Source organism: Halichoerus grypus, chromosome 9 (assembly GCF_964656455.1).
Source record: "Halichoerus grypus chromosome 9, mHalGry1.hap1.1, whole genome shotgun sequence".
Classification (NCBI taxonomy): domain Eukaryota; kingdom Metazoa; phylum Chordata; class Mammalia; order Carnivora; family Phocidae; genus Halichoerus; species Halichoerus grypus.
In genome coordinates this window covers 19,582,092-19,608,809 of record NC_135720.1, presented here as the reverse complement: position 1 = coordinate 19,608,809, position 26,718 = coordinate 19,582,092, and the positions used below count along the sequence as shown (strand labels likewise).

Sequence of the window (26,718 nt, the reverse complement as noted above, 5' to 3'; positions counted from 1 at the left end):
TGATTTAAGCCTTAGGATTTCCTTTTTGAAATAGCATAGAATAATTTTCTGTTCCACACATACAGCATCTGTTGCTGTTCTCTGGTATAAGACTGGGAAGATTAAGCACACCTTTTCTCAGTTTTCCCTGTATTGAAAGAGCTATTTGGCCTTTTCTCAGCACAAAAATATATTTTGATCTAAAATATTGGGTTTGTTGTTTGGATTGTTTAATGGCATGAATTAGTAAAATAATGGATTCAATTCTTTATTTCATTTGTGTGTGTGTGTGTGTGTGTGTGTGTGTGTGGTCATTTAGCCACTAAAGCATTAAGCTCATAATAGGTTTGGCCAAAAGGACTTGAATCTGTTCATATGCTTCAAACACAAGAAAAATCATAGGTTTAAAGTGTTATGAATTGCTTTTTGGTCACTATATATTATTTAAACCATGTCAAAAAAGCTTCCACCATGCATCCACACTAACATGCCTCAGCTGGTTGTCACTTCTCAGCAATCTTTTGTTTATTGTTTATTGATTCCCTATCCCATTTCCAAGGAGAACTGTGGCAATTCCCCCTAGATGCAAGCCTTCAGCGCTCAATCTATCCTTGTCAAACCCTGAGTGATTTCTCTAATTTGTGTTTGAGGTGTACCTAGTTGAAACTCCTCTATTTTTCTGTCTTCAAAGAACTCTGTGTCTCTCCACCAGTGACGCCTCTGATTTTAAGGTATATTGTTTCTCAATCTCATTTCTTCTTGCCTCTTTTGGAACCTAAGCCCCTATGTTTGTTCCCTCTCATTTGCATCTTCAAATTGTCCTTCTCCACCAGAAGTGTCTTCTCTTCTTATAAACATTCTTAGATATCATAACAAACTACTGGAAACATCTTTGCTCAACTTTCCAATTCTCATAAGCTGTCATACTGTAACTCTCCTGTCCTTCAAATGCTACATTTCTTGAAAATATACTCTTGTTGCTTCCACTTCTTTATATTTATTCTTTCCTGTGTCTCTAACCAAGCTTTCACCCCATCAGTCTACTAAAACTGTTCTGAGTCTTCATGATAAGACTATGCAGGAGGTGTTTTTTTCAGTTGGTTTCCCTTGCAAAGCTCTATTCTAGTTCCTTGACTCCTTCCCAGTTCTTTGTCCCCAAGCTGTACCCTGAGGAATAAGCATTTTCTAGAGCCCTCTCCTGACATCTCTTGGGATGGCAGTTGGGGAGAGGATTGTGGACCCTAGGGCTTTAGGTTTGGGGTCTGCCACTATGAGCTGTGCCATCTTGCCCGATTTACTTATCTTTTTCAACCCTGTAAGATGGAAATAATAACAACACCTATATCCAAGGGTTTCTTGAGTATTAGATGAGACAATGTCAGTAAAGTGCTTAGGGAGTTTTTGCAGGTAGTAAATGTCAGCTATCATTTTTCCCCCAAGAAAATAGAAACCCTTCTGTTGGGTATGGGGGAACACTTTGCCAGCTTCCCATAGAGAGAGGTCCTCCATGATACCACTCTAGACCTCTGTCTGGCTCTTCACTCTCTCTTCCCCTGGTGTGTTAGGGGAAAGGGCCTGGCATTTGGTTTAACCCCTTCCTCTTCTTTCCTCTCTGCTTTCCTCCTTTACACCCAAAATTTTGTAGGGCAGTTTGCAGTGGCTAAGTCTATAATATGCTAAGATTCCATGTTAGGAAGTCTATTGTTGCTGCATCCCTAAGCCATGGCCTTCAATATTTTTATACTTGTCTGCCATCTCCTCTGTCAATTTCAGTTGATCCAGAGGTAGGCCAGAGAAAAGAGAGTGCCAACTCATTGGGCTCCCTCAAACTTCAATACGTATTGTTTCTTTTTGTCTATTATATTTGATTCTAAATTCCAGCCTTTCCCTGCTGTAATCCATCCTATGTACTACTGCCTATATTCTTCCTAATAAAAAGCTCTTATGGTGTCCTCTCTTTTACAACAAATACAATTGTTCCATTATTTATAAATTTGTGTGTGGGTTTCCCTGAAACATTCATGGTCCTTCACAGCATGGTCTGATTCTCCCACTGCTGCTTTTGTGTTACTTAGTGCTCCATATGAACTAGACTTTTCCCTGAACAGCACATAAATTTCTGCCTCTGTGCCTTGGCTTATGCTGTTTCTTCGACCCAGAATAGTGTCTGATCTTTATTTTTTTAAATTCTGGTAATATTCTGAGACCACCTCCAGTGTCATCTTTTTAGTAAATACTTTCTTGATCCCCCAGTCTGATACAACTTATTCCTTCTTTTATATGTATTTTTCAACTCTCTTATGGCATATTCTCCTAATTTTAAAATTTATAATGAGGCTATTTTATTTTCCCTTGTACAATAAGATCATAACCTGTTTAAGGGAAGAAGCTACAGCCTCTGCTTTTTAAACTCTGTAGTTTCTATTGAGTATTAAGCATGTAATCTTAATCTTAAGGGATCCTGTAGTTAGTAAGTGCTCAATAAATATTTTGTGATTTAAATTGAAATTAATATATAATACAGGATGCCCATTGGACACATTTTCTACCTATTTGTTCTTTTGTTAAAATAATAAGGTTTTTTTCCAAGAAGATAACTGTGATTTTAGCTGCCGTAATAAGCCATTTCTTAACTGAATTCAGGGCACAGTGGTTACAGTTGTCTGCATAATTTTCTTGAAGTTTCCAGGCTGAAAAAGTTCATTAAGGTCTTAAAACTTACAGTTGAATTAAAGGCAAAAGGTAGCATTGGAACGCTGGTTTGACAGCAGGTGGTTACTATTGCAGCAGTGAGATTGATGCAAAATTTTCATTGAAAATGAGTCCCTAAACACTCAAAGGATGCCCTTGCTGCTTATTTTCTTTAATTCATTCCATAAAATATTTTTCATGGAATAATAAACACAAGGTTTTGAGCTAGGCATAATAGATATTCAACACCTAATTTAGAAAGGCCATAATATCAGAGATGTGCAGCCTGTTACACTTGAGAAAGCTTTCCATGGAACTTTGCTTTCTCCATCATAAATGTGTTATTTCTGTTTTCTGTCACCCTTTCCTTCTTTCCCTTATCTCAGTTCCCTTCTTCCCTTTTGTTTATAAGTCCTTTTCTTTTTTTTTTTTTAAGATTTATTTATTTATTTGAGAGAGAGGGAGACAGAGACAGAAAGAATGGGGGGAGGGGCAGAGGGAGAGAATCTTCAAGAATCGCTGAGCAGGGAGCCATACACGGGGCTCTATCTCACAATCCATGAGATCATGACCTGAGCTGAAACCAAGAGTCGGACACTTAACTGACTGAGGCACCCAGGGGCCCCTGTTTATAAGTCCTTTTAAAAAATATCCTGCACTCTTTTTTTTCCTACAAATTTTATTTTATTCTTGACTTATCTACCCGTGGGTTTGTTCTACCAGATTGACTTCAGAGAGGTCACTGGAACCAAAGAGCCTACAAGTAGACCTCACTACATGCAAGACAGGAGTAAAATCCATGAGAGAAGGTGTCATACCTTCCACATTTGGTATTGTAGCCCAACATCATATTCTGCATTGAAATAGTAGATATAGTTGCTGAATGAATAAATTAACAATAATTCTAATACACGAAGGAGGCCTCCATCACATCTAGGATAATAAAGGCTTCTTGTTGTACCCTGGCTGTACCCTGAGAACTGATGAAGATTTTTCTGTCCAAGCTCTCACCAACTGTCTGCCCAGCAAAGTTGTGCTGATCTCATTACCCAGGAGCCGAGAACTCGGGGCCCCACTCCTCAGTGAGCCCTCAGAGAAAAGCAGTCAATCACTCCTGTCTCCCTCGTCTCCAGCTGCACTCCGTGCTCACCCAGCCTGTGACTGAGCATTTCTATCTCTGGCACATGACCCTGTTTGGAGTCTCCAAGCCCAGCAGATTCCTGTGGTGCACTCCCGCGCCGCTCCTCCCGGGAGAGGAAGGGGAGTCTCCCCGGATCTGCCGCTTGTTGGGTCCCTGCTGGACGAGTGGTGGCCCAACTGTGCTGCCGATCATGGTTTATGGCAACCCCGAGCTGAGAGCCCACTCCTCAGCTCCGTCTCTGCAGCCAGCTTCCCCGCTCCATACCTGGGAGCTCTGCCACACCCAGGCACCCCTGGTCTTTCTGTGACCCTGAGGGTCCTGAGACCACACTGTCCCAGCGAGTGTTCCACCCCCTGTTAGCCACTGGAGTGATGTCCCTCAGCGGAGCAGACTTCTAAAAGTTCCAATTTTGTGCTCCGCTGCTCTGTCACTTGCTGGTAGCTGGCTGACAGAGGCTCCCTCCCCCCGCGGTCTATCTTCCTGAATATCACCTCGGATTCACTTCGCATGTCCTACCTTCCAGAAAGTGGTCGCTTTTCTGTTCAGAGAGTTGCTGCTATTCTTTTCTTCGATCTCCTGTTGAGTTCGTAGGTGTTCAGAATGGTTTGATCCCTATCTAGCTGAATTCCTGGGACCAGATGAAATTTAGGTCTCCTACTCTGCCACCATTTTGCTCCTCTGCAAGTGTCTTTTTAAGTAGTCATAGAACTTCTCCTCCATATGCATTTGACAACTTACCAGTAATGTCTTTGGAAATATCAGAGCAGAAGTATTGGTAGTGGTACATGGCATCCCAGTAGGTGTATTTCCAGCAAGTAAATGTTGCTCCCCTCCAGACCCTTTTTATGCTGTCCTATTTTTTTTTTCCTATTATGCAGTAGCACTATTTGAAATTATCTTATTCATGTAGATAATTATTATCTGCTTCCAGCACTAACATGTAAGTTCTGTTAGTCTAGCTTGTTCACCTCTGTATTCGCTAGTACCTAGGGCATTACCTGGCATCGAGTAGGACTCTGTAAATATTTGTTGAATGATAAATTGAGGAAAATGGATGGAGTTTGGAATACTTCTGTCTTCAGTACATGTTGTGGAGCGTACTCTATCTCTTCAATCAGAGAACCAGAGAGAGGTGATAAGAGAAAAGCTCTAACTCAACAGAACCATGCTTGAGAATCTGTGCATGCTGGTTCACAGTGCAGCTGGATGCTTGATGAGACATTCTTAGCAATCCATGGGACCAAGCCATACATCTTGTCCATTAGCAAAACTGAGCCTGGATAGAGCTCTTATTTTTGAAAATAGCATCTAATTAGAAAATAAGTTTAGAAAATTTCTTGACATCCTTGATAGGATAAACAAGACATGGTCTTCATGAAACAAGGATAGACAGCCAAAAGATGAGAACATGAGGCAGACAGAGATTGAGTAAGGAAGGACTAAAAAAAATGGAATAGCAAAAGTAGATTAAAATCTGTGCTAAAGAATTAAATTGATACTGTGGATAATTAAATGATGATGCATATGCTGAAGATATGGATGTTTAACATGTACTGAGCACTGTATGTTTCAGAATATGTGCTAAGCCCTATGCATATGCCATTGGCTCCCCATCTTCCTAATCATAGCTGCACACTAGGATTAACTAAAGAAAAATTTTTAAATATTAGCACTTTAACCCACACCCATATTCTGATTTAATTGGTCTAGATTGGGACTTAGGCAGTTCCACATCACTGCACAACTCCAGCAGTCACTACCAGCAGAGAATAGAATGTCTCATGAATTGTGCAGTGTCATAGCCCTAAGCCTAGCCATCTTTATTATTATTATTATTACTATTAAATTTCACAAGTGATTCGAATAAAAAAGCCAGTATTGAAAACTATCAGCATATGTGATTTCATTTAATCTCATTTTGGGGAGATGGGCTTAAGATGGTCTCCCAAAATACAGAGAGAAAAGCAAATAAATAAAAGTAATGAGAAAACAATCTATAGATATGGGAAAAAATAGGAAAGAAATGCAAACTAAGAATTATAGGCATTCTAATGAGAGAGGCCAGGGCTGTTAGAACAGAAGTAATTATTTACAGCATAATTGAAAAAGGTCTTCAGTTACAAAGAAAGGACTTATTTAAGGGCATGCCATACTTAAGATAAAATTAATAAAAAAAGAGGCATTTAGACACATCCTTGTAATATTTATGAACTTCAAAAGTATAAAATATTCTTATGAATCAACAAGCCAGGATCAGAAAAGAAAACAGAAACAAACAAACAAACAAACAAAAAACTGGCCACAAAGGTATAAACTTGGGCTAGCTTCAGATTTTTATGATAGAAGAAAATTTTAAAATGTTCATAGAATTTTGAGGAAAATAGTATGTTATCTGTGACCAGCCAAGATGTTGCCCTCAGGTGAAGGCAAGAGATAAACATTTTCATTTAAGATCTTAAGAACCTGCTGAAAAATTATACAAATATATTCTCCATCTGACTAGATTTTATAGTCATTAGATTTTTATCTCACAGCATAAACCAAATACATTTTAGACAGATTAAACCATATGTGTGTGCCTGTATCTATTTATAATTTACATTATATGTATTATATTAACAGTATACTGAAAGATAATATAAATAAATATTTCAAGGTAATGGCATGAATCAAAAAGGAAAGTATTTATAGAACTGGCCCTTTAAGGCAACCCACAGAATGGGAGAAGATATTTGCAAATGACACTACAGATAAAGGGCTGGTATCCAAGATCTGTAAAGAACTTCTCAAACTCAACACCCAAAAAACAAATCATCAAGTCAAAAAGTGGGCAGAAGATATGAAAAGACACTTCTCTGAAGAAGACATACAAATGGCTAACAGACACATGAAAAAATGTTCATCATCATTAGCCATCGGGGAAATCCAAATCAAAACCACATGGAGATACCACCTTACACCAGTTAGAATGGCAAAAAATGGACAGGGAAAGAAACAACAAATGTTGGAGAGGTTGTGGAGAAAGGGGAACCCTCTTGCACTCTTGGTGGGAATGCAAGTTGGTATGGCCACTTTGGAAAACAGTGTGGAGGTGCCTCAAAAATTTAAAAATAGAGCTACCCTATGACCCAGCAATTGCACTACTGGGTATTTACCCCAAAGACACAGATGTAGTGAAAAGAAGGGCCATATGCACCCCAATGTTCATAGCAGCAATGTCTGCAATAGCCAAACTGTGGAAAGAGCCGAGATGCCCTTCAGCAGATGAATGGATAAAGAAGATGTGGTCCATATATACAATGGACTATTACTCAGCCATCAGAAAGGATGAATACCCAACTTTTACATCAACATGGATGGGACTGGAGGAGATTATGCTAAGTGAAATAAGTCAAGCAGAGAAAGTCAATTATCATATGGTTTCACTTATTTGTGGAACATAAGGAATAGCATGGAGGACATTAGGAGAAGGAAGGGAAAAATGAAGGTGGGGGGAATCGGAGGGAGAGATGAACCATGAGAGACTATGGACTCTGAGAAACAAACAGGGTTTTTAAGGGGAGAGTGGAGGGGGGATTGGTTAGCCTGGTGATGGGTATTAAGGAGGGCACGTACTGCATGGAGCACTGGGTGTTATACGAAAACAATGGATCGTGGATCACCACATCAAAAACCAATGATGTATGGTGACTAACATAACATAATAAAATTAAAAAAAAAAAAAAAAAGAACTGGCTCTTTAAGCATCTTTTGCCTACAGAAATCATGATAGACCAAATTTTATATTTTCATTTTTAATTTTTTTAGCACAAACACATTTATTTACTAACTAAAGGGATGATTGTTATTAAATCAACGCTTTGAAATAGTTGCATGTAAAATGTGTTAAAGGTAATTGAATACAGTAATAATAAAAAAAAGGCAATATGGAGATTTGCTCATTGAATTGAGCTTGTCCATCCTCACGCTAATTCCTGTCTAAAATGATGATGGAATTTTTACTGTACTTTTTTCAAAGACCCAAGTACAGGTGACATTGTTCATGATGCATTCCACCACTAATTTTCTATCTTGCAATTTTTTTGTTACTGTGTTTTCCTTCCCATCCCTTTCCTGATATTGAACCAATGTGCTATTTGTGAAGTTGTAGACAGTCTGAGTTTTTCTGCCATCTGCTGTAGTTTCTTCAAACTTCTCTCCCAGATTACATGAAAACTGTGTTGTTTTCAAAGTGTTCTCAGTTTTTTTGGTGAGGCTTTTCCCATCAGAAGAGATGGATACAGGCTTGGCCACCATTATGAGCAACACAGTAACTATCCGGACCAGGAAGTTCATGACTAACTGACTACTTCAGCAGAAAGAGATGGTCATTGATGTTCTTCACCCCGGAAAGGCAACAGTACCTAAGACAGAAATTCGGGAAAAACTAGCCAAAATGTACAAGACCACACCAGATGTCATATTTGTGTTGGGATTCAGAACCCATTTTGGTGGTAGCAAGACAACTGGCTTTGGCATGATTTATGATTCCTTGGATTATGCAAAGAAAAATGAACCCAAACACAGACTTGCAAGACATGGCCTGTATGAGAAGAAAAAGACATCAAGAAAACAGTGAAAGGAATGCAAGAACAGAAAGAAGAAAGTCAGGGGGACGGCAAAAGCCAATGTTGGTGCTGGCAAAAAGTGAGCTGGAGATTGGACAATAGAAGGAGTAAAGATGCTGCAGTGGCTTTATCTGTGGTGGTTGTGCAGATTTTTCATGAGAGGATTAATAAACTAAGAATGTTAAAAAAAAAAAGAAGAAGAGATGGATACACTCTGGTTTGGCCATTGCACCTACTTTTCACAGAGCCATCCCTATTCCTACTTCCTTCATGTATTCGTCAGAGCCTTTGTTCTTCACTAAGCACCATCTTCCTACCTGCTGCTGAATGGTGACCATGGTGGGTATGGGTGGGGTGATAGACCAAATTTTAAAGAAAACAATAAACTAGGAATATATTCTCAACATATATAAGAGACTCTGTATATGTATACATACATATATACACAAACATATATGTATATGGGTATATATACACACACTGTAATGTGACAATATGAAACAGATATGAAACAGATAAGGGCAAATGACATAAACAGATAATTGCCAAATAGAAATTATTTTTTGAGTGAATGTGTAAGCAAAAGTTTTATTTACTTTTTTCCAGATTTGGTGAGATATAACTCAACATATATCATTGTATAAATTTAAGGTGTACAGCATGTTGATTTGATACACTAATATATTGTGAAATGATTACAACAATATGGTTAGTTAATACCTCTGTCACCTCACATAATTACCATTTCTTTCTTTCAAGTAAATAATACAGTATTGTTAAGTATAATCACTGTGCTGTACACTAGAGTCCCAGAACATATTCATCTTATAACTGAAAGTTTGTACCCTTTAACCAACATCTCCCCATTTCCCCACACCCAAGCCTCTGGGAACTACTCTTCTACTTTCTGTTTCTATGAGTTTGGCTTTTTTTTTTTTTTTTTTAAGATTCCACATATAAATGAGATCATACAATATTTGTCTTTCTCTGTCTGGCTTATTTTACTTAGCTAATGTCCTCAAGGTCCATCTATGCTTTTGCAAATATATTTCCTTTTTATGGCTGAATAATATTCCACTGTATATATACACCACATCTTCCTTATTCATTCATGGTCAGATATTTAGGTTGTTTCTACATCTTGGCTATTGTGAATAATGCTGCAATGAACATGAAAGCACAGATATCTCTTTGAGGTACTGATACCATTTCCTTTGGATATATACACAGAACTAAGATTGCTGAATCATATGGTAGTTCTATCTTTAATTTTTCTGAGGAAACATCATTTTGTTTTATGTAGTGGCTGTACCAATTTACATACCACAAATAGTGTACAAGTGTTCCCTTTTCTTCCCATTCACTAATACTTGTTGTTTCTTGTCTTTTGATAACAGTCATCCTAACAAGTGTGAGGTAATATCCCACTGTGCTTTTGATTTGCATTTCCCTGACGATTAGTAATGTTGAGCATTTTTTCATGTACCCATTGGCCATTTGTATGTCTTTGGAAAAGTTGACTATTTGGCTTCTCTGCCTATTGTTTAATTGGACTGTTTGTTTTTTTGCCCTTGAGTTATATGAGTTTCTTATATATTTTGGAAACTAATGCCTTATCACATATGATTTCCAAGTATTTTTTTCCTATTCCATACGTTGCCTTTTCATTTGGTGATTGTTTCTTTTGCTGTACAGAAGCCTTTAGTTTGACATCATTCTACTTGTTGATTTTTGCTTTTGTTGCATGTGCCTTTGGTATCATATCCAAAAAACATTGCCAAGACTGAGAGAGAAGTAGGCCTCTTTGACAGCATCCTGCACAGCAGGGGAAGCTGGGTACTCAGTCACATGCTCTTACGTTCCCCTTGTGGGAGAAACCATGTCCTGAGAAGATCTCTCTTGGTCCTGTGTTGTACCACCTTGGAAGAGGGCTGATGCAGATAAAGTCCGGCTGTTCCTCTTACCCTGTCCAGTGCATACCAACTTGGTTTATTTTTTCTTTCTTTTTTTTTGTACGTGTGTGTGTGTGTGTGTGTGTGTGTAGGTGTGTGATCAGTGTGTTAGAACTTCGCTAGAAACCTGGACTTCCACAAACACTGTCTTATCCATGGGTGATTGTCTAAGAAAGTTTTATTTGGGGGCTTCTGGACCACAGCTGAGAGAGTCTGGAGCTGGTTCATGGGCCTTTGCAGGGCCCACAGCCAGTACCGAGGTCTGTCTGCCTGTTACCTGATGCATAAGGAGCAAGGCTCTTCCTGGGTCCCTTGGCATAGAGTGCTGGATTCCACAAAGGCACTTTTTTCCATGAATGGATGCCAAATTTTTGTTGTTGGTGGGGGTGGGGGGAGGGTGTGTGTGTGTGTGACACAAACCTGGTACATTTTTCAGCCGTGTTGCTGATGTTCTTTCCATATACATATGTGTGTATATGTATATAATTTAATTAATAAGAAAGGCAAATTGAAGAAATTATCTGATGCATTGTTTTCCCTATCAAATTACAAAGGATTTAAACAAAAAATCACATGATATTTCTCCATGCTGGAGACTGTGAGTAGATGAACATTCTGAGAGACTGCTGAATGTGTGAATGGCTGTAACATTCTGGAAAGCAAATTAACAATATGTATTAATGTTTAAAAGGTTTATTTCTTTAACTCTCCTTCTTAACTCTAATCTTAGAAAATATTCAAGGATACTGACCAAGATGTAAAAAAAAGGATGTTCACTTCAGTATTATTTGCAGTAGAAAAAAAAAGTCAGAAACCGCAATAATGTCTAGCTACTGGGGAGTACGTATTATTTCTGTTATAGACATAAAAATATTTAAAAATAACTTTTCATAATGTGGGGAACATTTTTATAAAATAATCATAAATAAAACACTGAATATGAAATTATTAGTATGTTTTGAGTTCTGTAAGAAAAAATATATATGTGAAATAAGATTGGAAAGAATTAACCAAACATAATCCTATTATTGTTTAGATGGTGGAATTATAGGTAACTCATATAACCTCCTCTACAGCTTTATATATAACATTTTACATACATGATAAAGTTACAAAATAGTGGGGAAGGATTATTCAGTAAACAGTGTGCTAAAAAATAGCAATTTAGAAAGACTCCAAATTAGATCCTTATCTTACCTTGCACACAAGCATAAATTTATTTATTGCTTTAACACAGTATTTTCTATGTCTATCTGCATGCCAGCACCATAACATTTTGCAACTGGATTTCTTTTGTATCTCAATGACTAAAATCTCTACACTATTTTAGGAACAAAAATAACAAGATGGCTAGGCTAGTTTAATCTATTTTCACAAAAACCGAGTACACAGTTGTAGAAATATCAAGTCTTTCATTTATACTTGTATCTTTAATTTTCTCATGAGGTAAAAAAAGAAGTAGGCTAATGCATGAGTTCTTAGCCTTTTGCTGTAATGCATTACAAATCAATTTGAAAGAATGTGTGCAATTCTTATACTGTAGGGAATATTCGGCAATTACATTACTTCAGAATTCTGGTTTTTTATAGAGTGTGTACTCACTAGAGAGTTAAGTAATGTTAAATAAATTAGCATCTTAATGAAAACTGTATATTAATACTGTTCCTGTACCTAAGTAGTAATTTAATTCCAGTAAATCACAGAATTCAATTTTTGCTAAATAAATATCATTGTCTTGAAAAATACAATGCTACAACTAAGCATTTGCTGTACTCCCTGATATTTAAAGATGGCCATTATTAAAAGGGGAAATGTATTCATTTTAAAGACTATATGGCTTGGAAATTTTGCTTACTGTCCAACAGGGCAAATTAGATAGGCATATTCAATGCTCCCTCTCAAGTGAGTCATTAGATAATCCAGTTTAGTTTTGGAATGTGATCATTATATACTGCATCACTCAAGTAATAGAATTTTAACAACAGTTCTATCAAAGATTTATTTTCTTTAAAAGATGCAGTCTAACACAAAGAATAAGAGTAAGATTCTTACCACACACTATAATGGTTAGAGGATAGTTTTTAAATAGTGTTTTAATTTTTTAATTTTTATTTATTTATTTATTAAAGATTTTATTTATTTATTTGACAGAGAGAGACACAGCGAGAGAGGAAACACAAGCAGGGTGAGTGGGAGAGGGAGAAGCAGGCTTCCTGCGGAGCAGGGAGCCCGATGCGGGGTTCGATCCCAGGACCCTGAGATCATGACCCGAGCTGAAGGCAGACGCTTAACGACTGAGCCACCCAGGCGCCCCTTAAATAGAATTTTTAATCCTAAAGAATTTAACTTTTCAATGAAATTAAGACCTCATTGTGATTTTTTAAAAAAATAATACATATTAAAGAGTTAACTTCAAAAATACCATGTATGTTAGTAAACATGAAAATCCAGCATGAAGTGAGCAAAGAATTTTTTAAAGAAATTTCAAAGTTTGCCTGTAATGTTTTATTTTGAACTATAGTTTCTGTTGGGTATTAGATTCAGTCAATAATGTTTGTACAAATCACTTTTTGTTATGGAGTAGAAGTCTTGTGTGTGTGTGTGTGTATTTTTCATGCTTAACATAGTTAATGAGGTGGTTCATACAGTTTATACAGAGAAACCAGGCAAGTGTTAAGAATGCTTTTTAAAAAATTATTTAAATATTTCAAATATATAGATAGTACAGGGAATAACGTAATGAATGTCCATGTAACCACCAGTGATATTTAACGAATGTTAATATATTGCCATTTTTATTTCAGTTGTTTTAAAGCTACAGATATATTTAAAGCCTCCTTCCCTTACTAATTGCTAGTTCAATTGCTATTTCCCCAGAGCTGGATCATTATGTAGCTCACCTCCAAGGGCACTATTCTTGTAAAATACAATGCAAATGGTTGCATGGAGATGAGCAATGCTGCAGTTCTGCCCTTGAATTGGTATGGGATTTCCTGACAATGCTTTTATACTTTTACTACATGTAATGGACCCACAAATAATTTGTAGTATTATTTTTGAATTTTCAGAGATAAACATAAATAGTAGTGGCCTCTTTGTAGCTAAATCTAAGGAAACATTTTCAGTGCTCATCTCATTTGACCTCCCAATAGCATTTGATTCAATGGACCACTTGTCCTTCTTTAAACTCTTTCTTGAGCACATTAGCACCAGTCTTTCCTGATTCTCCTCTTCCCTCTTGCCACTCAATTAATAAAGTCTCCTTCCTTGACTCTTTTCAAATATTTTGTTTCCTTTTTTGCTAAACCCAATGGGGGTTTATTCATAAAATCCCAGTGGGGATTTTATTCATACCCATATATTCTAGTGGTACCTTACCTATATGGTGATGACTGCTTCATTTGGATCCTCATTCCTGGCTTTATGCCTTCATTAATATCCTTATGAGATTGATTACTGACTATACAAAGTGTGGTCAGGTCTACATCAGGCCTGTTTTCCATACTTTATTTTAAGCCATAGATTAGGTAACCAGTTGAGTAATAGAATAAACCTATATATATATAAAAATAGAATAAACCTATAAATCTGAAATTTACTTTTATTTTGGTGCTATATTTTTCCAATAGACAAGACATTTTTCAGTTCTCAAGGTTGTAAATTTATTATTTTTCTTAGAGACAGTTTTTTTTTTAAAAATCCCAGGAAATGGCATTAATCATCCAATCAGAATGAACTAGCCACCATTCTTGACTCTTTTCTTTACATTGCTACTAACACCTAATCCCCAGGTTCCACTGGAACTCCTTTCATGCCTCTGCAGTCATTCACTTATTTCCAACCATATCCCCACTGATCTAGTAAAGAACCTTATCAGTTCTCATCTGTATTATTCTTTCTTTGTAACTTGTTTTCCTTATGCTAGTCTCACAACATGCCCTCCCCCAACAATCCATTCTCCTTCTGCTTCCAGAGGGATCTTATTAGAATACAACTCTGCTCATGTCTGACCCATTCTTACAATTCACCACCTTCTTTGACCACTTCTGCTAACCACTTTGCTTTCCAGCCATAGGAAACTAACAACATTTCTTAGGATTTTTCGTGTTTTCTCTTAGCTCAAGAGTTTTTTACTTGGTAAGGTGTAAGTAACTTACAGTTTTTGATGACTGAACACATAAAAATACCTGCCCATTACCACCTCCCAGAACTTCCCCTGACTGAGTTCTATAATGTCTACTTGTCTTACAGAAATTGGCTCATTCATCTCTTCTTCCGCAAAAGGCTTTTTTAATCTTCAGTTCTTCCTTGTCCCAGGTAGTGAAAGTACTTCTTCATCTCCACTGACTACATTGTATTTTCATCTGTTTACTTGTTTATCTCTCTTGCATTTCCTGATAACAAATACTTATTCATATTTGTATACTCAATGACAACCACATAATTGATAACAGAAGATACCCAATAAATATTTATTGAGTAATGGGATAAATGAAATTCTGTTTTAGAGATTTATATTTTAAAGTCTTAAAATCATCCTATCAAGGCTTAGCTAACAAACTGCCTCCTAATTAAGCCTTTGAGATCCTTTTCCCTCTGTCACCTGGTTATGACTTTTCTTCTCAAAAGAAAGAACTTTCTTTCCTTTTTCATAACTCATGATGTTCTGTCTTGTATAATTTATGTGCATGTGTGTCTTTGCCCTACCTTCCCATTCCAGTTTTAAGCTCTTGGGGACATTGATCCTAGGTCCTCCTTTTCTCTGTATCCCCAGCACCGAGCCCTGTCCTCTAAGGCAGTGGATTATTATATGTGATATGTGGATTTTGAATTTATTTAACTGCCATATCATGATCAGGCTACAGTATTAGTATCAGGCCAAGATCACATATCAGTCATATTTTAGATCTATTGGAAATAATAACTTTTGTTGCTTAAACTATTATATTAAAATAAATTCTCAGTATAAAGCAGTAGATCATATTTTCCATGAAACAGAAGCGTGAGGTCAGAATGATGTGATGAAGTGATTATCCATCTATCTATCTTTCTCTCTATCTCCTGGCACAATGTCAGAAACAGAATGCTCAATACAAGATAATTATTATTTTATGACATTTAAGTAATCAACATGGACTTTCTAAAGTACCTTTGAATATTGTTTATAATTCTCTGATGGCTATCCTAATGATATAGGTAGACATCAGATGTTCCTCATTAAAACCATTGTTCTAAATTTTAAAATTTTCTCAGAAATTGCTATCTAGATTCTATTGTATGCCATTATGAGGTGATTTGAGTCATCGCTATCACAGTCTGATCACTGAGTTTTGTTAGATGTTCACAGTATTTCTTAGGAAAGAAACTAATCTTTGAATGAATTTTAAACAAATGTACTTGAAAAGAGAGATAATACCAATCAGGCACAATCAGAATTCATCATAGTAGAATACTTAATGTGTATTCTTTCCAGCATCATGATCCAGGTTATTATTACATATAGCAAGCATTTATTAAATACCTACATGAGTAAAGGACTATAAATTTTTATAAAAATTTATGTTAGAGGAATTTAACTTTTACTCTTCTCTGTTTAAAAGGGGATTGTCGGGGCTAGAGAGAGAAAAGGAAAGGGGGAGGTATTGGTCAAGGGGTACAAATTTTCAGTTATGAAAGATGAATAAGTTCTGGAGACCTAATGTACAGCAATGTGACTATAATTAAGATATAATTAACAATGCTGATTTATATACTTGAGATTTGCTAACTAGGTAGATCTTAAAATGTTCTCACCACACAAAAAAAGAAACTTGGCTTGATTGTGGTGATTATTTCATAATGTATACATATTTCAAAATATCAAATGGCATACCTTAAATATATACAATTTTTTTTTGCCAATTATACTTTAATAAAGCTGGAAAAAAAATTAAAAAAAAGTAAGGCCAGAATTGCTCTGGTAAATAGCACAAATTTATATTCACTTAAGAACTATTACAAAAAATGTGGTACATACTTCGTAACATGAACATGTACGCAGGTATCTTTCTTGCACTGTTTTTCTAAATGAGCAACATGAAGATAATTACCTCACAATTAGTTCTTGTTGAGGGCATGTTCTTCAGTGAGTGCTTTAAACGCACCATTTAATTAATGTATGAGGCACAGAGAAGTTAAACAAGCTGAGAAATAGCAGTAGAGTTTTCAAATTAAACAGACTGATTTAAGAGCCATTGATGTTAACCACTATGCAATACTGGTATACTGATTTATTTTACAAGAGGAAATGTAAAATGCTCATTTCTTAAAAATGCACTCTTATATTTGTTATCTGCAATTTTATCATTTTCTAAAGAAAAATTTATTATTCACTCTGAAAGTTTCCTGATACCAATTAAAATGCAGCCTGACCATGAATTATTTTATCTTCCATTTAGTTCCAAGTGAATGTCTGCATTAATTTACAAATAGTTGACTTACTCTGTTGCATATCATTTAAAAAATATCACAGCGCATTTCATAATAATAGTACATTTGTCACCATACAAATTGCATTAAATCTTCACCCATTTGAGGCTATAGTGCAAAAATAAATGTAATATTCATCTCATTCTGAGGTAGCCACTTGACAAATAGCTGAAATGGAGATCTGGAAAACAGGCCTGCTGCCGACTGCCGCAACCAATGTAGCCTGCAGCCATTTTTAAAGGCACATTAACAAAAGTACTCTGAAATGTCTGAGAGGGCAATAAATAACAGACAAGAAACATGCCGTCATTTGCCCAAAAAGTTCATTAGAGTACTAATTAATTTTTTTTCTTACAAAAGGTATTTAAGGTTAATAAGTACAGGGTAAAAAACAAGTGGGGGTGCCTGGGTGGCTCAGTCGTTAAGTGCCTGCCTTCAGCTCGGGTCATGATCCCAGGGTCCTGGTATCGAGCCCTGCATTGGGCTCCCTGCTCAGCCAGGAGCCTGCTTCTCCCTCTCCCACTCCCCCTGCTTGTGTTCCCTCTCTAGCTGTCTCTCTCTCTCTCTGTCAAATAAATAAATAAAATCTTAAAAAAAAAAAAGTGTGTAGCCCCTAAGGAAAGAACTTTTTCTTCTACCACCCAGACTCCTTCTGAAGCAGGCCAGGTGAAATGTGTACATGCAATGTTAAGTAAATGTTGACATTATGATGCTATCAATTGACCCATTAGATAAATGCTGCCCCCATTCTGAAATGGACATCAAGGTAGATTCCCTAAGTTACCAACTGATAAAAATATAAGCATCAATGCATAATGTTGCATGTCTCTAATTCGTATGTGCATGTCCTTTTATAGTTTCAAAGTGAGTTCATGTCATATTCATTTAATCACAACAATCTTATGAGTTAGCATAGAATTTAAAACTGAAAGAGACAATGGGAGTCATGGAAAACACACTCACTTCACAAATAAAGAAATCTGGATCCAACCTCATGTTTCAGAGGATGATTACCAGGATGGTGAGGGAACTCAAACCCAGGAGAAAGCCTGTGCCCAAGAAATACTTATCAAACTGGATTAAATGGAATAATGTTGCAGGAATTCTCTGCCCTTAGTGCCTGTAGTTCTTAGTCACGGTGCTTCGAAGAATGAAGAGGTGGACCAGACGAAGAGTGGTGGGCAGCAAAGCAATGATTATTGAGCAATAGTAAAACTCCCAGAACAGGAGGGAGGCCCGAGAGGGTTGCCCTTGGAGTTTCTAAGTTTAGGGTTTTTATGAGCTCTTTGTGGAACTATCATAAGCAATCAGAGTTTGCCAATCAGGACTTTGGTCACGTATCTGTTTACCTATTAAGTTAATGTCAGTCAGCTGATGGTCTTTTTTGCTGACATCTGGGGACTTATGTCTTAACTGTCCCTTGCCCATGATAGTAACAGATGCTTTGTGGTTAGTTTTCTTATTTTAGGACATTTTACAGAAGTCATTTCTGCAAAGGCTGCAAAGCAGAATGCTAGTGTGGTCCTGTCTTAAGCTGCAAAACAGGATGTTAGTGCTGTTTTATTTTAGCAGTTAGGTAGTCAGGGCTGGTGTCCCCAACAAGAAAATATGGAAAACTCCATATTTTCTTGTTGGGGACACCAGCCCTGACTACCTAACTGTCCAACTCACTCCTAACAATGTAATATAGGAAAGTAATCTCTTTAAATATGAACAAAAAATGGTAGAAAATAGGGGCGCCTGGGTGGCTCAGTTGGTTAAGCGACTGCCTTCGGCTCAGGTCATGATCCTGGAGTCCCGGGATCGAGTCCCGCATCGGGCTCCCTGCTCAGCAGGGAGTCTGCTTCTCCCTCTGGCCCTCCCCCCTCTCATGTGCTGTCTCTCTCATTCTCTCTCTCTCAAATAAATAAATAAAATCTTTAAAAAAAAAAAAAATGGTAGAAAATAAATTTTCATGAAATTCAGATACAAAATGGTATTGATGAAGCCTAAATTTACATATTCTTTGCATGTGATAAATTAAAGTTTTATATTTTCATCTGTCACAAGAATTTGCTAGCTGGAAAAATTACATTTAGGTTGATGAACTCTTTCCTGAGTGGTACATGATTTCAATAATTCAAAAAAGAAAAAAAAAAGAGAGAGGCACTTATTAAAATTGTTTTCCTAAAAAGAGATTCAGGATGCAGCACTTCCTCTTTTCTCTTCCTTCCCCACCCTTCCCCCCCAAAGACATGCTTGGCATACAAAACATTTTAAAAATAAAATGAAGCAATGCAGAACTCAGTAAGCATTTTTATTTGGTTCAATGCCTTTAAATCCTTCATTAAAACTTTGTCTATTTGCTACAGGCAGAAGAACCATCTATGTCAATATTTTAAGAGCAATATTGGAAAGAAGTGTTGCTTTTCAATGATTTTCTCCTTAATTAAGTTTTGTGGGAAAGAATTCCAGAACAAAGGCAGAAAAAAATCTATTGCTGAAGGGCCTGATGCCCTGTGTACACAGAGCAGGAGTTACTGCTAACCCTCTGAAGGTTCCCATTCCTCCACTTCCCTCCTCCACTTCCTCCTTTGTGACATCTGAGCTTGCTGGTCACAGTCTTGGTCCAGGAGAAGTGGAATTGGCCTAAACCACCTGGAAATTGATCCCATGTACTCAGCTTCGTAAGCACCATTTTGGGGAAGATCATATTTAGGGTTTCCCCTAATGCTGAGTTTTTAATATTTTATCCAATAAACATTTTTTTTTTAAAAGTAAAGCTCTAGTGATATCCAGTTGAGGATATCCAGAGAGGTTGCCAGGGCTGTTTGGCCTAAAGCCTGGAACAAGACTGAGTAATGAGGTGGGAGGGATTTATTATGGCTCTTTAAAGAGACTTGTTGGGAAGCTGGGGAAGGAGGGTGGAGGAGGAGACTACCAGAAAGGAGATAAAGGAGCTCCTTAGGAAGTCCTGGAGAGAGGGAGGGGAACTTAGCTTCAGAAAGACTTCTGATAGGCAGGTGGTCCTTTGAACATTTATCTCATTCAAACCAAATTTCTAAGTCTTTTGAGGTTTGCCTGTCGTTAGGTTTTGTAGCATAGTATTACATTTTCCTAAATGTAGGCTATTTGTCACCTTAAAAATTGCTTGCCTTGTTTGTAGAAAAGAATGAGGAGCAGCTGTCCAAGTGAGAGACTTCATTTTCTCTGTGTGTGAGTAGAGTCCATTAAATGGCCATTACAAATAAATCTCATAGTTCACAGATATTGCTGCTTTATGATTTATCAGCTAAATCATCTATTAGAAGATTGAGTCTTCAGTAGACAGATAAGGCAAAAACTCTTAATTCCAAAATATGGTAGTCCTTTATTGAACTAATAATTTGCAGCTTTTGTCAGGGTGTATATTCCTGCCTGTGGCCATAACTCTAAAGAAAATGGTAGTTCCTTTTCAATTTTACCCAGCAGTCCTCCACTCTTTTACATTCTATCAGTGTTTGCTGCATTCCAAGACTGTCCAGATATAGAGTAGCGTTATCTGTACCTTCCCATATGGATCTATATTAATACATTGCCTATGAGTATGACGTATGCATGAAGTAGGCATTCAGCTATTTTCTGTAATTTGAAAAGCTCAAAGAAAACCCATCTTCCCAAAACATCACTGCAGGGTGCTTGGGGATTTCTTCTGAGCTCATTGTTTTTAAAAATGCAAATTCTCCTTAGTATATTAATATGATAATTTCCTAATACTTGAGCTAGGATTTATCACATGAGTTTCAATCAGCAACCATTTGTTGGTCACATTTTATTTTTGAAATACAAAGTTATTTACTCTCTTGGACACAAATATAAAAGTTATCCTTGCACCTGGATAGCTTGTAGACTGCCAGATTGTGAGTTGCTTAAAGGCAGAGTGTCTTTTCTAGTGCCTAGAATGGTAGAATTAATAAATAGTATTTAGAGAATAAACACATTATTGAATGATTCCAGTAGATTCCTCATGTAACAAATATCTGTAGTCCATAGAGTACATTATGAACAGCATGAGAATATTTAAAAAGTTCTGGTAAAGAGAATAGGCAGGTGAGGACTGATAGAGGCTTTGCAGAGCATGTTTCACATGCCTTTCATGTAGTTCTGGAATGTTGGTAAGGTCTGGAGCTGACAACCAGGAAAGAAGTCTTGAGACAGTTGGGAGTTTCCTGGAGGAAGGTCACACATATCCCACCCAGGAGTTGAGGTGAGGGGTTTGCAGGGTGTCAGTTTGTGCTTTGTCCTTAGCTTTCCTTCTGTTCCCTCATCACCTTGATTGTTGGGTAAGATTTAGGCAGCTTTTGCAAAAGGGTTATAGAATTTTTGTTAGTAGTAAAGACAGAGACCCAGAGATGAAAAATTAAAGTGTTGATCCTATTTAGGAATTGACCAATGCCTCCAGTGAACTGTGAGGCAGGAAGTGGAAAAACAAGGAGACAAGGCTTGTGGCCATAAATGGAGTCCTATGAATGCCTTGTAAAGGAACGTGGACTTTATTCCTAAAATAAGGAATAAGGAGCTACTTAATCCTAGTAACAAAAAGATCACTGAGTACGTGAAATGAAATGAAAACGCAAAATAGTTTGGGGACAAAAGACAGGTTATTGCCTACAGCACAAATTGATAAAGTTACCCTAGATTTCAATGAATCCAAGAAGAATATTGCATAAGTTATTTGAATGCTAACTCTACATAAAAGGATATCATCTGTGCCAAATTTACGTTTTCAACAAAATTTAATGCCCTCCTTTTCTTGGTCCTCTGGCACTTTTACTAGATAGGGTATTTGGTGACCCTATCATTGGTTCTGTGAGTAGTATCGGACTTCCTTGGTGTGGAACTCAAACAGTGAGGACACTGGCTGATGGGCTGGGGGGCCTGTAGAACACTGGGACCGTGCCTGGGAGAAGGGTGGAGGCCCAGTGGAGGAGAAAAAGTCCTGTTTTTTTATATGAGAAAATAAGTCACTTGAAGGAGATATTCTCCAAACATAAAACAAAAACACTGCAAAAGAACCTGGGATTATATCTTAAGTAACTTTATTGTTAATACTGTTGCCTGTGTCTCTAAAATCTCAGTTAAATGTTTTGAAATCTAACCACAAAGAGCAAAAACACCCCCTCAGTTGGTTCTCACCCTTACAAACTCTAAATGGTGCCAACGGCTTATGAGGCACCATTCTCATAGATTTTTAATGGCAGTCACATGATCTCTTTTAATTTCCCCAGATCAAGATTTAAAAAGTGCTCCTTTTATAAATCAGAGGATATATGCAAAATGCCCCCTTTAAAGGCGGCTGCTCAGCACAGCAGTACAAGGGATTGGATTCAATGCTTTAGAACTTGCTTGCCCCCACTTTTTTTTTCCAGATGGATAATTGTTAGAGGGTTGTTAGAAGTAGTTAAGTGGAAGGCAATTATGAGAAGACTATGGGCAAATCTGCCTGCATTTTGATTTGAATGTTGAAGCATTCACAGTATTTGTTGTGTGTTCCTGGTAATGGAATTCAAACCTTTATCTTTTGTTAAAGTGTTCTTCAAATATATATGATTATGTGGATGTACAGGAATAAAGCATGTATTAGTCTCTCTGCAATTGTTCTCCTGTTAGAACAAATGTAAAGTCTCTTTTATTATGTAACTGCAACAAGGATGTGACTTTTGAAGTTCTTAAGGTGACTTTTATTTATTTTTAAGGTGCATGCATTTTATTTCAGCACTTAAATGGAGGTACCAAACACAGGAATATTGCCAAGGTATCTTTTTTTCTTTTTTTTTTAAGATTTATTTATTTATATGAGAGAGAGTGAGCCTGGGGAGGGGAGGGGTGGAGGGAGAGGGAGAGAGAGAATCTCAAGCAGACTCCTTGCTCAGCTGATGTGGGACTTGATCCCCCGACCCTGAGATCGTGACCTGAACTGAAACCAAGAGTTGGGGGCTTAACTGACTGAGCCACTCAGGTGTCACTCAAGGTATCTTTTGAATTAGTGAAATTTATGCAAAAAATAATGGCAAATAATCTATTTCACTATATTTTTATATTCTATCTGAATGCTTTTTTTGTTTCTTTTGTTTTTTAGATTTTATTTGACAGAGAGAGAGAGCACAAGCAGGGGGGAGCAGCAGAGGGAGAGGCAGAGGGAGAATCAGGCTCCCTGCTAAGCAGGGAGCGATGTGGGACTCGATCCCAGGACCCTGAGCTAAAGGCAGACACTTAACTGACTGAGCCACCCAGGCACCCCATGTGAATGTTTTCAATTAAATTAACATCAAAATATTTTTTAAAAATTGCATACCTGCAATACATATTATCCAGATGTTTAAGCCATTTCAATAAAATCAATCTATCTAGGTTTTTTTTTTAAAGACTTGCAGAGAATATAACCTCCATAACTTTAAGAAATAGGTAATTTGGAAGCGATATTAACTTTTATGCATAAGGTATTAGTTTGGCTACAAAATCTCAGACTAGGACATATTGTCAACTGTTGCTAATCATTCTTATTCTTACAATATTTAAAAAAATGTATTTGCAAAAGAAAATGTTCTCGATTGTTTTAAAGTAAATATAAGAGGGTTATTGCTGTTATGAAGCTTATTTGCATGTTTCAGAATGTTGAATATATATTAGTAATTAATATTTATCTCACTTCAATGATACAGGCTTGGAATAGTAAAAGAATGCCTGCTTTATGAATGCAGAAACAGAAGACAGCTTAGCTCCCAAGAAGACCCATTGCTTTAATAATTACATGATATTGAAATGCATTTGGACCAGGATCTTAGTGTCTAATTATTCTAAGAAATTGGTGTCCAGCCATTTATGTTGAAGGACTGCTGTGAGCACTATGGCAACTGTAAAAAACTAAATGGAGTGGATATTTGTTTCAAAAAGCTAAACTGGAGGACAAGAATGTAGATAGTATAGGGATTCAAAAGTAGGAGTTGTCACCATGAGTTACAGTGGGCAAGATGGGCTTAATTTAGACCATTTAAGGTGGTTGAAATTTGGATTGGAGGAGGGAAAAAGTAAGAATGACAGCCAGTGAGTGCCAGGCATGTTCATGGGACCATTTATATGTGCAGGGACTCTAGAAGAGGAGGATCAGTCTGCAAAGCTCAGACCATTCTTCTGCTGAAAAATCCAACTGTTCATATAAAAATACCATTTTTTCTGCCTTGAACTTTTTTTCTCATTTGGGTTTTTTTTTCTATTATGCTATCCTCACTGTCTAAGATTATTGTTTTACTTTCAAGACTCAGTTCAGATGCCACTAAAAGTCTATTTAGCTATATTTATCTATATTTTATATATTTATATATATTACATATATATTATATATTTCTCTATTTAGCTATATAATTCCATATAGTATTAAAATTTGTCCTGTATTAAGAAAAAATAGAATGTACTAAAAGCATATTACCTGTCTTTAGACCATCTGAGATATTTTTATATCTATTATCAATTTTTCAATTTTTAGTTCTAGATATTCTAGATAATTTGGAGCCAAGATTGAAGTGATTGGTTTCTCTCATTGGTTCATTAGCATAAATAACCATCTGACAAGGAAATCCAAAAGAAATATTATATTCCTTCAAATCATATTGTTTGGAAGACCCAAAAAGTACTAAAATCTATCCCATGTACTTTAAATATAATATCTTTGATCTTTAATTTTCAGTACAACACAATGATGTATTCTTAATCTTGTTTTATAGTGGAGAAAAATTTAGCTTAGAAAGTTAAAGAAATTACCAAGGTCATATAGCTGGAAAGTGGCAAAGGTAATATTTTAACTAAGATCTCTTGGAAATTAAGTTTATGTTGTTCTACTACAACATAAATTCACTCAAAACGACATGTTACCTATTTCCTATCTAGTGGTGAATAGAGTAAATGACTTTTACACCAATTTTATTTCTTCCTTGAATATTTAATGGAAATCACCACTGAAGCTGTGTAGGGCTACAGTTTTCTTTGTGGGAATGTTTTCAATTGCAAATTTATTTTTATTAACAGGTATAGGATTATTGGTTTTTTTTTTAATTTCTTCTTATGTCTGTTTTTCTTCAGTTTCAATTTTCTCCTAATCTGTTAGCTTTATTGACTTACAACTTTTCATAATAATTTCTTATTTTTTTAATGTTTGTAGAATCTACAGTGATTTTTCTTTTTTCATTGCTGTTATTGGTAATATATATTCTCTCTCTATTTTGATCATTATACCTAGAGAGTTATAACTTCTATTGATTTTCCAAATAATTGTCTTTTGGTTTCTTTGATTTTTCTTTATTGTTTATGCTTGTACCTCCATCACTCCCTTTCTTCTGCATAATTTCAATTCACTTTGACATTCATTTGCTAGCTTACTAAAGTGGAAACAGCATTAATTTTTAATCATTCTGTTTGATGTGCACTTACAGATAAAAATTTTCCCCGTACCACTGTTTTAACTGCATCCCGTGAATTTGAATATCTTGTATTTTAATTATCATTCAGTTCAAAGATTTTATAATTACTCATGTGATTTATTCTTTAATCTATGGATTACATATGTGTGTGTTGCTTAATTTCAAATATTTGAAAATATTTGGTTACTTTCCAGAGTGTTTTGTTATTGCTTTCTGAGTTTAACTGAGTTTTATTGAGATTTATATTGTGGCCCAGGAGTGGTCTATCTTGGTGCATGTTTCATGTGCACTGAAAATAATATGTCTTCTGCATGTGTTTGATACAATGTTTTATAAATGTCTATTAGGATAAATTTTGTTTATATTATTTATTCTCTTAAAATAAATAAAATATATAACTATATTTGTGAATTTTTATGTTCTCCCATTAGTTCTGTCTGATTTTGTTCTACATATTTTGAAACTCTTATTAGGATTGGTATGTATGCTTGGTTTTATCACTATAAAATATCCTGCTTCATTTTTGGGAATATTCCTTGTTCTGATGTTTATCTTGACTAATATTAATATAGTTGCACCAGCTTTTTTATGCTTATTATTTGTATGATATAGATTTTTTCTGTCCTTTTGCCCTCAACTTATTTACGTCTTTATATTTAAACTGCATTTTTAAAGAAAGCTTATAGTAGCATCTTACTTTTTATATAAAAACTAATAATGATTTTCTATTAATTAGAGTGCTGACTCCTCATACATTTAATATAATTATTGATATAGTTTGGTTAAAGGCTACCAGTTTGGGGTACCTAAGTGACTCAGTCGATTAAGCATCTGCCTTCAGCTCAGGTCACGATCTCTGGGTCCTGGGATCGAGTCCCACATCGGACTCCCTGCTCAGTGGGGAGTCTGCTTCTCCCTCTCCCTCTCCCGCCCCCCAGTCATGGGCTCACGGGCTTTCTCTCTCTCTCTCAAATAAATAAAATATTAAAAAAATAAAGTCTGCCACTTTGTTAAGTGTTTTTTTATTTGTCCTTTTTGTTCTCTGTTTCTTTTTAAATTTTTAAATTAATGTTTAAAAATTTTGAAAGAGTATGCATAATTAAATTTACCATTTTAACCATTTTTATTACCCTCCTACTTTTGAATTAATTAAATATTGATTTGGTTAAATATTTCCTTATATCCCATTTTATCTCCTCTGTTGATTTTTTGCTGTACCAACACTTTAAGTGATTACTCTAGGGACCAAAATATGCACCTTTAATTTGTCATAGTCCACCTTAAGTTGTTTTTATTACTTTCTGTGAGAATGTAGAACCTTAACATAGTATTATATTTCTATTTTCCCATATACCATTCTTCATGCTATTTTTGTCATGTAATCAACTTCTCTGTATGTTAAGACTCTTCCCAATACATTGTTGCTAGTTTTAACAACCGGTTGTACT

General features: G+C 36.1%; 1 protein-coding gene and 2 pseudogenes across 4 annotated transcripts in view; 2 read left to right on the top strand and 1 right to left on the bottom strand.

Moving 5' to 3' along the window:
- Positions 1-26,718, top strand: part of GRM1 (glutamate metabotropic receptor 1) — a 410,234-nt gene that overhangs the window by 221,866 nt on the left and 161,650 nt on the right. The gene's annotated exons all lie outside the window — the stretch shown is intronic.
- Positions 7,790-8,756, bottom strand: LOC144379151 (fatty acid-binding protein 5 pseudogene; annotated as a pseudogene).
- Positions 8,109-8,562, top strand: LOC118532858 (small ribosomal subunit protein eS24 pseudogene; annotated as a pseudogene).